This window comes from Typopeltis vanoorti, chromosome 14, assembly GCF_054136105.1.
Source record: "Typopeltis vanoorti isolate ZY-2024b chromosome 14, IOZ_Tvanoo_1.0, whole genome shotgun sequence".
Classification (NCBI taxonomy): Eukaryota; Metazoa; Arthropoda; class Arachnida; order Uropygi; family Thelyphonidae; genus Typopeltis; species Typopeltis vanoorti.
Window position 1 is genome coordinate 73908550 of NC_143562.1, and position 14897 is coordinate 73923446.

Sequence of the window (14897 nt, forward strand, 5' to 3'; positions counted from 1 at the left end):
AGTGATAGTGTCGGATGTATCTTTTATGTTCAATGATGCAGATGTCCACAGTTCTTTCTGTATGACCGTAGTAAGCTTGATCACACGAGCAGGGTACTTCGTAGACTCCTGGATGTGATAAAGGAGGGATGCTGTCCTTGAGCAAACGGATGAGAGTTGCTAATTTGACACGCGGTCTGAATACAGTGCATAGTTGATGTTTATTGAGAACTCTGTTCGTGCGGTTAGCCTAGTGGCTTTACACTTCACAACCATATGCCTAGGGAAGGAGTTTCCTGGGTTTGATTCCCGTCACCGATGTGAGGAGCTTAACGATCTTCCTCAGCCATAGCCAAGTTAGCTGGTCTTGGGCGTGGACAGCAGGGTTCCCCCCCCCCAGTTTATCTGGGGGTTTTCATCCTGCAAGCAGGCAAACCGGCCCTGTGAACACACATGGATCTACAGCAGCCATAAATACTTAACCCCCCATGTTAAATACTTAAGCCCCCAGTTGAGGGGGCTCAACTCGCCCCAATAGGGACTGGGGAGAAAAGAGAGGAAACTCCATATGAATAAATAAATTGAGAACTCTAGATATCTTTTCCGATATGCCTTTAATGTATGTGATTGTGACTGTTTTGTTGTAGTTCTCTGTGGTGGATAGTGAGAGGGATTTCCTGGGAGCATTTAACATTTTGTTTATCTTATGGGGATTATAGCCATTGGTCAAGAAGGTGTGGTGTAAGTGAGTCAATTCTGCAGCAAGAGCATTGTCATTGGAACAGATTGCTCTCACTCTGTGGGTTAGCGTTTTTAAGATGCCATACTGTTGAGAAGGGTGATGGTGTTATTGTTTCTGTAAATATCTCTATGCCTCTGTGGGTTTTCAAAAAATTAAACTGAGAATGATAAGGAACCATTTGGAAGATTTGTGATTAGTGTATCCAGGAAGGGCAGACAGTTATTAACTTCCAGTTCCATTATAAAGTAGATCTTTCGGTGTTGGCTATTTAAATGCACTAAAAATGTATCCAATGTACCTTGGCCATGTGGCCAGATAGCAAGCACATTGTCAACATAGCATAGCCAAAGCATTGGTTTGAGAGTGGCTGTATTGATAGCTAGTTTTTTCAGGTGTTCTATGTAGAAGTTGGTTAAGGGGGAGCCCATAGCTGTCCTATCTAATTCTTTGTATATTTTCCCTTTCCATGTGAAATATCCTGCATGTATTGTGAATTTAAATAGTTCAAATACATCAGGGGAAAGTGTGACTTTAGCAGATTAAGGGTTTCAATTAGTGGTACATTTGTGAATAATGAGGTGATATCAAAACTCACCAATAATTCTGAACTTTTTAAGGTATGGTGTTCTAAAATACTTTTTAGGTGGGCAGAACTTTTGACAAAGGAGGGTGAATTGTTTGTGAGAGTGGCTTGTAGCTTAGCTAAATGTCTAGCCAGTTTGTATGTGGGACTATTTATACTATCCACAATAGGGCATGGGGTGCTTAAGGGTCAAATCTGTATAACTGAGAGAAGACCTCCACATAGCCTTTAAAGGAATGCGGAGAACCGACCAGGGCTTCTGACCTAATGTCCAATCCTCACCTTCTCGTGGTGCACCCTGTTGGGTATCTACTTTGATACTGAACGAATGAGGATGGGCTGGCAATTTGGGATTTAGCCGACCAAATTGTATTCTTATTGGTTAAACCAAAATAAAAAAATGATGGTACAACATGACAAAATTTCATGCCAGCTGGGGCGTTGCCCGGTTAAACAAGGCCCCCCCGTTGTTTTCGCCAGGGAACCAAGGCGAACAGCGAAAAGTCAGCTACTGGAACAAATCTGAAAACAAACCCCAACTCAACATCACCAGAGTTAAAGATCGGTACTATCAACATAAGAAGCCTGAATGGCAAAGAAATGGAGCTAGCTGAGAAATTAGATAAGTACCAGATCGACATAATAGGGGTGACTGAAACAAAAAAGACCAAAACTGGTTAGATCTTTCTGAGCAATAAATACAAAATGTTATATTCAGGCAATGACAATCAAGGAAAAGAAGGAGTAGCCATAGTATTCAACACAAAATACGAGGCTAATCTTCTTGAATGGCAGTCAGTCTCAAGTAGAGTAATGTGGGCAAATATGAGAATGGGGAACTGGACAATGAGACTTATTTGTGCCTGTGGTCCCACAGAAGGTTCTACTAAGGTAGAAGTGGAGGAATTTTTTGAGGCTTTAGAAAAAGCAACTGACACAATGAAAAAGGAAAAGTTTGTCCTTGTTGGGGATCTAAATAGCAGAGTAGGAAATGATTGTAAGACATACAAAAATATTTTGGGAAAATTTGGAGAAAAGAGCAAAGCTAATAATAATGGCAAACATCTGTTGGATTTCTGCTCAGGACATGGACTGGTTATCACTAACATCATGTTCCAACATAAAAATGTGCACAAATTCACATGGATAGAAGAGGCTAGGAATAAGAAAAGTCTCATTGACTATGTTATTGTTGATAGTGATGTTTTCTCCCTGGTGCAGGACACCAGAGTGGACAGAGGATTTGAAATTGGAAGTGATCACTATATAGTCTTGAGCAGGATAAAATTGAATTTCATATTGAAAAGAATAACATGTAAGAAAGTTTTAAAGCGAATAAAAGTTGAGCAGCTCTCAGATGTGAACTGTAGACTAAAATACACAAAGATTATTGAAGGAAAAATGAAAGAGTTTGAGAACAGGAATCAAACCTTGGAGATTCAGTGGCAAACTCTGAAGAAAACATTGATTGATTCTGTCAGAGAGGCATGTGGTGAGGTTGTTTTTAAGGATAAAAAAAATCAGAACTCCCTGGTGGACACAGGAGGTTAAAGAGGCAGTGAAGGAAAAGAAGAAAGCATACCAAAAGTTCCTGTCAAATAAGTCAGCTTGTGCTCTTAGAGAATATAGAGACAAATGCAAGAATACTAAACACAGTGTAAAACTAGCTAAACAAAAGTCATGGGAGGACTTTGGCAAGAATATAGAAAATAAATATCAAGAAGGTGGCAAAATATTCTGGAGGTTGTTGACGAAGCTTAAGAATGGAGGAAAGAGTGCTATAAAAGGAATTAGAGATGATAAACGTGAAATGAAAACAGGAGAAAAAGATATCCTTGAAGTATGGAGTAATTACTTTGAAAAACTGGTAAATGAAAGAAGCAGTGATGACAGCACAGTGGTAAAAAACACTGACCAGGCATGCAGTCAGGAATACATATCCATACTTGAAGTAGAAAAAGCCATCAAAGGCTTGAAATGTGGAAAGGCAGCAGAAGTAGATGATATTCGACCAGAAACGCTGAAGTATGGTATTATAAGAGTCTTACAGTGGCTGCACTGCATAGTTCAGAGAGCCTGGACAGAGGGAGGAATTCCCGATGATTGGAGTAGAGCTCTCATAGTACCCATATATAAAAAGGGAAATAAAACTGAATGTGAGAATTACAGAGGTATTTCCCTACTGAGTGTTCCTGGCAAGATCTATGCAAGTATACTTGAGAAACGGTTGAGAAGAATTGTGGAAAAGAGCTTGGTGAAGAACAAGCTGGATTCAGGCCAAATAGAGGCTGTCAGGATCAGATCTTCACTTTACGACAAATAGTCGAGAAAACATGGGAATATAACAAAGATCTGTATTTAAGTTTTGTCAATTTGGAAAAGGCATATGACAAAGTGCCAAGAGAGAAGCTATTCAATACACTGCAGTTATATGGTGTCAATGGGGCATTATATCAAGCAATACTTAGTCTTTATATGAGTTGTAAGTCAGCAGCTAGAATTGAAGGAAGTACAGGAAGATGGTTTAATGTTAAATCTGGTGTGAGACAAGGATGTACATTATCCCTTCTGTTATTCATTATCTATATGGATCACATTATGAAGGAATGTGGTATTAAACCTGATATCAAAATTGGAGATGTTAATGTCAGCTCTTTGCTTTATGCGGATGATGTTATACTTCTAAATAAATCCGCTACAAGTCTGCAAGATTCTCTGACTAAATTGAATAGCTGTTGTAATAGATATGGTATGAAGGTCAGCAATAAAAAGACAAAGACAATGAAAATAGGCAGAATCATTGAAAATGTCAATTGTGAATGGAGAACCTGTGGAACAAGTAAAACATTTCAGCTACTTGGGCACAATTTTTAGTGAAGATGGTAAATTAAATATAGAAATAGACAACAGAATCAGCAAAGGTGGTATGGTGGGAAGTCAATTGAATAAATTCATATGGAATAAGAAAGAAATTAGTTGGAACACTAAATTAGCTGTATACAAACAGTGTTCAAACCAGTTTTAACTTATGGATCTGAGAGCTGGGTCAGAAGTAAAACACTTGACCAAAGACTAGAGACCACAGATATGAGAGTGCTGAGAAAGATTAGAGGCGTGAACAGATGCCATCAATGGCAATATCATATTAAAAATGAGGATATTTGGAAAGAACTTTACATTGTCAGCATCCAGGAATGCGTTAGCAGAGCTAATCTCAGGTGGTATGGTCACTTAAATAGAATGGGAGAGGAAAGATTAGCAAAACAAGTGTTCTCTGCCAGGTTGGCAGGAAAATGACCCAGAGGAAGACCAAGATATAGGTGGATTGATAAGGTACAAAGTGCCTTAGACAATAGAAATATAAGATCTGATAATGTTGGAGTCTTGACAAGTAACAGACTGATTTGGAGGAAAATTGTAGATAGGAAGTTAGTAATGATGTAATTTTTTCATGTAGTACTGTCATATCCTGTACACCCCTTGAGGGTACATGGCAGGAATTTGATGATGATGATGACATTAGGGCATAAGGGTGTACCTTGTTTGTGAATTTTTGGTGCAACATATATCTTTGTGTGTTTTAACATGGAAAAGCCTGAGTTTGTTTACTGTTTCTTTAGGCCAGGAAGTGACTTTTTTTCAGTAATTTACACACCTTATTCTTTTGTGTGTTGGTGGGATTGCGATCTTTAATTTTTTATGTTGACTGGTCTTGTAAAAGTGTGTGCATTTTGTTTTCGTATTCTGTTGTATCCATCACCATGGTTGCATTCCCTTTGTCTTCTTTTGTTGTGATAATCTGATTATTATTATGCATCCCTTTTAGAGCAATGATTTCCTTATGTGGGATATTATTTCTGGGAGACTTCGACTGGATTTTGCCATATCTAAACGTATGTTATTGCATTGCATTGCATAACACCTTCTTGGCCAGTGGCTGTAATCCCAAAAAGATAAACAAAATACTAAATGCTCCTAAGAAACCCCTCCCACTATCCACCATGGAGAACTACAAAAAAAACAGTCACCATCCCATACATTAAAGGCACATCGGAAAAGATATCTAGAGTTCTCAATAAACATCAATTATGCACTGTATTCAGACCACGTGTCAAATTAGCAACTCTCATCTGTTCACCCAAGGACAGCATCCCTCCTTTATCACATCCAGGAGTCTACTTAGTACCCTGTTCTTGTGATGAAGCTTACTACGGTCAAACAGGAAGAACTGTGGGCATCCGCATCAGTGAACATAAAAGATACATCCGACACTATTGCAATGGCAAGTCAGGCCTAGCAGACCAAGCTTTGGATACCCCCTGCACACAGGATCAACTGGAAGAAAACAAAAGTATTGCACAGAAGCCTTGAAACATACTCCGAATCTCAACAAATATGGCTGTATAAATTTGCCTAAGATTTGGGAGACAGTCATCTTAAGACACAACTAGTACCTGCTTTCTCTCTCTTTTATATTTATTATTTTTATTTTTTCATTTATTTTATTTTATTTATTTTTTACATAGAGGACACCTAATTAGGGCTTTAGTCGTTGTGTTATTGCCACAATTTTTAAACTAGTTCCTTTGCTACACTATGTTGTTGTAGTCTTGCGTACTGTGACAGACTGTGTTTTTGTGCTCTGAAGATGATGGTTATAACACCAGCGAAATATCAGCAATAAGTCAATAAATTAAACAGCATAGGAAGGGGAGGGTGTTATTGTTGGGCTGCTGTTAAGATAGCAGTTGATAGTAGTTATGATATTTCAAATGAGGACAGAACATAAGAGTTTGCGATTTTTTTCCAAGGAATTTGTGGCTAGGATGCGCAGTAAGCCTGCTACAACAGTTTCAGTTACATAAAAGCAGATAGCCCTGTTATATGTTTTGTTTGCTGGTTTTCAGTAGTCAGAAAGAAGTAGGCAGTCTGTGTAAGTTATTATTATTATTATATGTGCATCTCCACTACATGAGAAGACTCATTGCAGGAACTAGTCATTATTCACATAATACTTATCTTATCTCTCCTTAAACTCATTCACTGAGGAAGTACTCATAACCACCTCTGGAAACTCATTCACCACCCTCCAGACAAAAAATTTAACCTTGTGCTATCACTTGCTAGCAACACTTTACACAAATTTCAAGGATGATCTCTCATTCTTCCTGCTATATACTGAGCAAGTCTTCAGCATCAATCCTATAAAACCCCTTTAACAACTTATATATTTTATACACAAATTTCAAGGGTGATCTCTCATTCTTCCTGCTATGTACTGAGCAAGTCTTCAGCATCAATCCTATAAAACCCCTTTAACAACTTATATGCTTTTATCATGTCTCCTCGTTGTCGTCTGTGCACTAGTATTTGTAGCTTACCTTCAGTCAGTTCTCATAGGGAGCATTCCACAAACCAACAACAATTTTTGTCACTCATCTCTAGATCCTGTCCACCACCTATCCCCACAGAATCCAGATGATCAGATCTGTATACAGTAAGATACAGCTTTATGATCATATAAAGAGGAACAATAACCATACAATCATATAAAGAGGAACAATAACCATACAATAACCTGCTTGTGTGTTCTTCAACAACCATTTAATCTGGTGTGCATTGGCTTCCTTTACAATATGCACTCTAAACTTCAACTCCCTTCTATAATCAACCCCAAAGTCTTTGGTCTTATCAGTTTTTCTGGAGTTAAGTATATAGCAAATATATTAACAATCAACACAGAAATAAAATGTAGATTTCATTAAATAGCTAAACTTATTTGCATAATAGGTAAACACATAAAAAATTACTGAATATTACAAATTTCAAAATGTACCACATTCATATGTCACACATCACTGTTAATAAAGGTGCTGGTACACGGTACCATTGCATACTGTCCCCCCAAAAAAGCTGTTGTCACATATACTATCACTCTTCTCAGTAGTAGCATCATCATCAAACAGTTGAATATTTCCTATGAAATCATTTCCTATATCATTCTTCTTCTTCTTCTGCAGCTTGTCCCACTTAAATGGGGTCGCTTTTAATGATAAGTCTCCTCCATATCCTCATGTCTTGGGCTGTCACCACATCCACGTTCTTCATCCTCAAGTCCTCTTCTACCAGCTCCCTCCATCTCTTCTTTGGCTGCCCACGCTTCCCCCTTCCTTGCACATCCATCTGCTTGACCTTTCTTCCCACATATTCATCCTCCCTCCTCATCACATGACCAAACCATCTCAACCTTGCCTCCTGTATCTTCACTCCTAAGTTCGTAACTTTCACTGTTCCCCTCACATAGTCATTTCTCAGATGATCCTTTCTGGTCACACTGCACATCCACCTAAGCATTTTCATCTCTGCTACCTCCATCCTGCTGATGTTATTTTTCCTCAGGGCCACAGTTTCCATAGCATACATCATAGCTGGCCTCACTACTGTCCTATAGATTTTGCCTTTTAGATTGACCGGCCCCCTCTTATCGCATAGTACTTCAGCAATCTCTCTCCAGTTCCTCCAACCCACTTGTATCCTGCATCCCACTTCCTTCTCAGCCCCTCCATCTTCTTCTACTGTTGAACCTAAGTATCTAAACCTCACCTTCCTGATGACATTTCCTTCCAGCTCCAGATCTATCTCCTGGCTGCCGTCCACTTTGCAACACATATACTCTGTCTTACTTCTGCTCAGTCTCATACCTCTCTCTTCCAGTACTTTTCTCCATCTTTCCAGTTTAGCTGCCACTTCTTCTCTTGAATCTGCATACAACATTGTCCAAGGTGCGTCTTCTCTCACCTCCTCCGTCACCACCTCCATCACAATATTAAACAGAAATGGACTTAATGGTGACCCTTGATGCAAGCCAACTGTTACTTGAAAACTTTCAGTCTGTCCCAGACAGGTCTGAACTCTTGTCTTCACATTTCTGTACATCTCCTGCACCAACCTGACATATTTCTCTGGTGCCTTCTTCTCCCTCAGATACCTCCAGACTTCTTGCCTTGGCACTCTATCGTATGCTATCTCCAGATCAGTAAACATCAGATGTAGCTCCTGTTGTTTCTCTCGAAACTTTTCCATCATCTGCCATAACCCAAAGATAGCATCTATCATTGATCTACCAGCCATGAAGCCAAATTGTTCCTTTGCTACCTCCACACAATAAAAATCCTAGAACCCTTTCTAGGATTTTTATTGTGTTGGACATCAACTTTATTCCTCTGTAATTCTTACAGTCTTATGCATTGCCTTTACCCTTGTAGATGGAGACAAGAGTACTTTCCCTCCATTCCACGGGTATATTTTCCTGTTGGAAAGCTTTCATGAACAGGTCCCACAGCAAGTCAATTCCCTTTTCCCCCAGTGCCTTCCATGCCTCCACTGGAATCCTGTCTGGGCCCACCGATTTTCCATTCTTCATCCTCTTCATGGCCTCCTTCACTTCCCCTCTACTGATGTTCTGCACCATCTCCTCAGCAGGCTGCCCTTCTTCTCTATGAGTCCTTGCATTGTCCTCATTCAAAAGTCCCTCAAAGTATATTCTCCATATGTTTCTTATGTCCACATCCCTCCATAATACTCTTCCTTTAGCGTCTTTGATCTGCCTCACATGTAAGATGTCCTTTGCTGCTTTATTTCTACCTTTTGCTAGTTGGTAAATTTTTCTCTGTCCTTCCTTTGTTTCTAATTAATCATACAGATCTTGATATGCCATGGCCTTCGCCTGCGCCACAACTCTGTTGGCTTCTTGCTTTCTCTCTTTGTCCTCTTCCACTCTTCACTCATCCCACTTCTGCTTTGCCTTTCTCTTAGCTGTCACTGCTTCTTGAACATTATTATTCCACCACCAATCCTCCTCCTGCTCTCTAATCTTTCCAGGTGTCTCACCAAGCACCTCGATTGCACAGCTCAGGATTACTTTTGAATTATGTTTCCACCAATCTTGTACACTTTCCGGTCCATCCAAAATCCTCTCTAACACCCTCTCCATAAAACAATTCTTCACACTCTTTTCTTTTAAGCGAAACCACTTAATTGTCTTCATCCCATGGCTTCTGGAGATTCTTATCTTCGATCTTATTTTAAAGTCTGTGCACAGCAGTCGGTGTTGCTGTGCCACTTGATCTGTTGGAATTACCTTACAATTTGTCACAATCTTAAGATGTTTTCTTCTAGTCAAAATGTAGTCAATTTGTGAACTGTTGTTATCACTTCTAAATGTTATCAAATGTTCTTCCCTCTTGTAGAAAAACGAGTTCACAATTGCCAGATCAAATGCTTCTGCAAAGTCCACAATCCTCTCTCCTTCGTGGTTCATCATTCCCACTCCATGGCCACCATGCGCTCTTTCACAGTCTCTATTCTGTCTCCCTAGTGTCCGTCCAAGTCTTCTCTGACGATCACCATCTTGTTTTCTTCCAGCTCCCTCATTTCTTCATCTAACACGTTCCAGAACTCATCTTTCTCCTCTACTGTACAGCCAACTTGCAGGACATATACACACAAGACTACCACTTGCTCTTCTCCAAGACCTAATTTCAATCGCATGATCCTGTCGTCACTTCTACCCACTTCCAGTACTTTGCCCTTCATTCTGCCACACACCACAATTCCGACACCATTTCTTCCCTCTTTATTCACTCCAGAGTAGAACAATTTATATCCATCTCCCAGTTCCTTCGCCTTTTCCACCTTGTCTCCTGCACACACAAAATGTCCAACTTCCTTTTCCTCATCATGTCTGCCACCTCTCTTCCCATTCCAGTCATGCTTTCAACATTCAGCGTTCCCACTTGCAACATCCTCTCCACCTGCTGGGCTCGCTTTCCTATCCAAAGAACTAGGTATTGAGCCTGTGGTCATCTTTACCGAAGGTCTACTTCATGCTCCTGGAGACTCAGCTCCTTCATAAACTGCTCTTTGATATCTCTCCATCAGCCACTCTCTAATCCAAATCATCACATTAATGTCCATCCTCATTTGCTCCAATTTATGCAACACAATTCTGTGTGGAATCTGGGTATATAGTCTGTTACTGCCTTCTTCAAACATCACTTAACCACCTCCATTCTCCACCAATATCTTTCTCCTTCAAATTCTTATGTCATGGCAATTCTGAAAACTAACTCTTCAGCTTGTCATAATCACCTGCTTTGTAATTTCACATATATCTCAACAAAAAATTCTGCATGTCTGCAAATCTCCCATGTCAAGACTACATGATCGCTTTTCCCAAGCAGAGGCAACATAGCTATGTTGATTACTTACTATTACATTCTCTAATACTGTAATCAGGTCCAGCTCTCTCGAACCTCATGCCCCCTCCTTTACATGCTACCTCAGGTAATTATCTGTTAGCATCTGTATGAATTTCATTTCCTTCCTTCCTTGTGACTATTCCTCCACCCAATCTGTATCCATATAGTTGAAATCCTGCATGATAATTACTCGACCTACACTCATTATGCTAATTTGCCCATGAGTGTCGTTTACATTCTCCTTTATATCCTCTGGATTATAGCTGCAACCAATTATATATTTTGTCTTGTTAGCCTCAGATGAACTGCCATCTGCACCCCTGTCCTCCAGATGCACTTTTATTCTTTTTGGTTTCAAAATTTCTGGTAGCAATTACACCCACCCTCCCAATCCTTTTCCCTCTCTCGTCTCTGAAGATACTACTATATTCTATGCATTCTATCCCTATGACTATATCATCCTCAGTCAACTAATGCCTAAAACTTTTGGCCAAGTTTAGCTAACCTATGCAAAAAAATTCCTCGCCCTTATTCCATATATTTCGGGATGATGCCATATACACAAATTGCAATTACTCCTTCATCCCACAACCTCCCCCTTATACCTTGTGTTACTTAGCCCACTAAAGTTAAGAGCCTGGGAAGCTGCATTCAGCATCATGTGATCACTCTCCCATTTACTAACCTCTAGGTTGCCTGGACCCATACTCACCTCACCTGCATCACCCCCCCCCCCCACACACACACATAACATTCTAGTTTCCTTGATTTTGCCCTTCTGAACTCTCACTGAACAATACTTGCACACGACATCTGGCCCCAAATTCATTCAAATATAAGCTTTATATCATGTGATATAAATCCTTCTATGAATAAATTTAATTTGTACATCAGTGATACACGCACACACATATCATTCCTCCTGCATAATCTGCACACCGACTCACTGACAATCGTAGCTCCATCTCAACTTGCCTCTATCATACCATGGTAACAGACTCGTAACTTTTAATTCTCACTCCCCCCCCCCCCACTTGATAGCAATTCTTTCATGCATTCTCACATACTACACTTTTCCCATGCTAGATTATTCATACCAAACAAAATAAGCTTTCCTTCACCTTCATTCTCTCTCTGCATCCTTATATCATCACTAATATCCTTAATCTTGGCTCCAGAGTTTCATTTCACATGGCATAACATTCAAAAAGTTTATTATGCAAATTGTGTAGTTGGAGTGATTGTGTATTTCCATCAGAGTAGGTTTGAGACTTGCTTACTGTGAGGCATTTTAATGTATATTTTGTAGATGACAGTGGAGTATTCATTATGTTAGAAAGTGTTTGATACCATGCTGTATCTGTTGTATATAAGGGAAAGTATTTTTGTTTTGTTTTTGTGGGTGTTGAGTATCTTTGAGGTCATTTGGATTTTGTGTAAGGTGTTCGATTTTAAGGAGAGTCATCTCCCTTACACAAGAAAGGTAGTATTATCACCTAATGAATATAAAGCCTCAAAGGGTGGTCTGATTGGTGATGCTCAGAGCTCAACAGTCCAACTTGGAATCAGCCATAAGTTCAGAGAATGCAAGGGTTTGGATTAGTTGTTTTGGCTGTGCTCTGTTTCATTAGGACAGCTTTACATGATGGGCTAAATATAAAATGTGGTGAGCATAGACTACTATTGTGAAACATCATTGTTCATGCCTGCACAGTTACACACTGAGTTATACAGAATTCTGATCTGAACTCAATAGGAACAACTGGAATATTAAGTACAAACTAGAAGTATGCCCATATAGGTACATGAAGTAATAATCATGTGGAAAGAAAAGTGGTTCAAAATACCCTGACTCATATTATCACAAGTAGAGAGTATGCCTAGAAGAATAGGCAAGTGCCAAAGAAGAGCCCATATGCTGTTGAGTACATATAATTTAGGTTTCTCTAAAATATAGTACTGTCCCAATAGTTATTTCATATAATGTATAGATATTTTCATTAAGTATTATTTGCATGACATTTCTCTACCATTGAAAATATCTTTTGGGTGCATTAAAACTTGAATAACAAGCTGTGATTCTTCTATCTAAAGCCAGGTTGTATGATTCTATCTAAAGCCAGAATCATATGATATGATTCTAAGGTATAAGATTACAGATAGGAACACATTTGAAACACAATACAAGAGATATTTTTCAACTATAGGTAGTTGATGTGACATGAAAAGAGAAACAATATCATCTCTTCTCATTTCAATATATGATATTGAAATGAGGAGGGATGACATTATTTCATCTCTTACAGTATTGGCAATTAGGCATCTGTTAACTTTCATCAGCTATGAAAACACTTACAAATAGATCCAAAAGATCAAGTTAATAAAAACCTAAATTATTTCATATTTACTATTATTATGAATGCACGTAAGTCCAAGAATTCATTGAGAGAGGGCCCATACACATTCATGGAATACATATGACAGTAACTCCCCCAGCAGTAGCCTCTTCCACACACTCACCACAGACTGTGAGAAGAACTTGGACCTCATGTGCTTCCTAAACACACCCCTTCTGGAGATGACTCCAACTTCTACCATTACTAGTCTTAAACTGCAGAATCTTGGTATATACTATAAGATAACCCTTAGTAAGTTATACGTTTCTGTCTTATCTTTTCTCCTCCTATTTCTCAAACTTTGAAGACCACAGTCCATCCATTTTATCCTCATATGCATAATTCCATAGGCAAGTCACCTTGGTTATTCACTGCTGGATCTTTTGAACTGTTTGTCTGTCTCTGCCCATCTGCTTAGAACCAAGGTGACTATGTATGTGCATATTAGAAGAATGTGAATAAGGAAATTACTGTGAATAATTTCCTTATTCAGAGTAATATTGCACTTATCCAGTGTGATGAGTTAACCAGCTTCTCCATTTTGTGTCTCCTAAACTTTAACTCACAGTCTACAATAACCCCCAAATCTTTAGCTTCATTGACCACTTGCAGCAAATTCCCATCAATATAATACTCTGCTTATGTCTCCTGTCCAAAATGCTTGGCAATATTGAAGTGATATTCATTTTCGTTTCCCATATAACCATTCTGTTAAAATCAACCTCAGGGATTCTGTTATCAGCTTCATTCCTTGTCACTCTCCTGGCATAGAATCATCAAATAACTGATAAAACATTGATTGAATTAGTCACCCTTCTTTTCTTAAACTCAACACCATACCTGTCAGTCAACCACTCTTGAATCCATACCACATTTATTTTGTAAACCTATCCCTTTAAGTTTATATAACAATCTCCATCATGGAATCCTGTTAAATATTTTTGCAAAATCCACAAGTATTGTCTTGTATCCATTTGATTTATCCAACTCTGTTGTCGCTATCATAGAACATGAGTAGATTGCAAAAGCAAAACCTACCATTAACAAACTATGCTATCCTCTATAGAGTATCCTAATGATGTATACCCACCTTTCGATGAACTTCCTAACCACCCTTTCCAATACCTTGAATGTGTTGAATGATGAATATGACTTAACTTGAAGGAAGTCAAAGGGACAGTGCTAAATTTTTTGGGCACTTGTATAATATCCCATCCAGTCCATTTGATATTAAAATTGCACTCCTGTAACAGCTTTAGTATTTTTAACTTATTTCCATCTGTTCTTTCATCCAGTTCCTCCCCATCATTTAGAGAATTAATGGGTTCTGGCCTAAATATATACCTTACTAAAGTGAACACTTTTCTTTTCAGTCTGACACTTTTTAGCTATACACATTCACTAAGATTATTCTTCCTTTTATCTGCTACACAGAAATAAAATTTTCTTGGATTTCCTTTGGCTTGTAAGGCTGACTTTTCACACTCCACTTTTGCCTTTCTCACTATCACTCCATTTTGAAATTATAGTTACTAGTTTTGTTAAACTGCAAAAAGTTGAAAGAATTATGAAAAGAAAAATTGCAGAGATATTAATTTCATCACACATTATTTGAAAAAATGTTTTTTTTTTATTTTTATAACTATGATTAAATGTAAAAAAATAAAAATAAAAAATTAGTGATGTGTGAAGTAGATGAATTTTATTACATTATTTCAGACCACCATTTTTTTTATTATTATTTTTTTTTTTAGTTTGTGTTTGTAGATAACTGTTTGCAGGTTATCTTAACTTTACCCTAACTATGGTTTAAATGTATTAGAAGTTAAATAAATTCCGTGTGATGATACAGCGTTCCCCCTTTATATGGAAGTTCATGGTGCCATCTAGTCCCCCCAAATTTTATCTGGGCTCCAGAACCAGCATAGGCTGATGAA

At 38.5% G+C, this 14897-nt stretch overlaps 1 protein-coding gene across 2 annotated transcripts in view; it reads left to right on the forward strand.

The window, feature by feature from the left end:
• The window catches only part of LOC150099665 (phospholipid phosphatase 1-like), a 137902-nt gene that overhangs the window by 53136 nt on the left and 69869 nt on the right, over nucleotides 1-14897 (forward strand). The window lies entirely within an intron of this gene.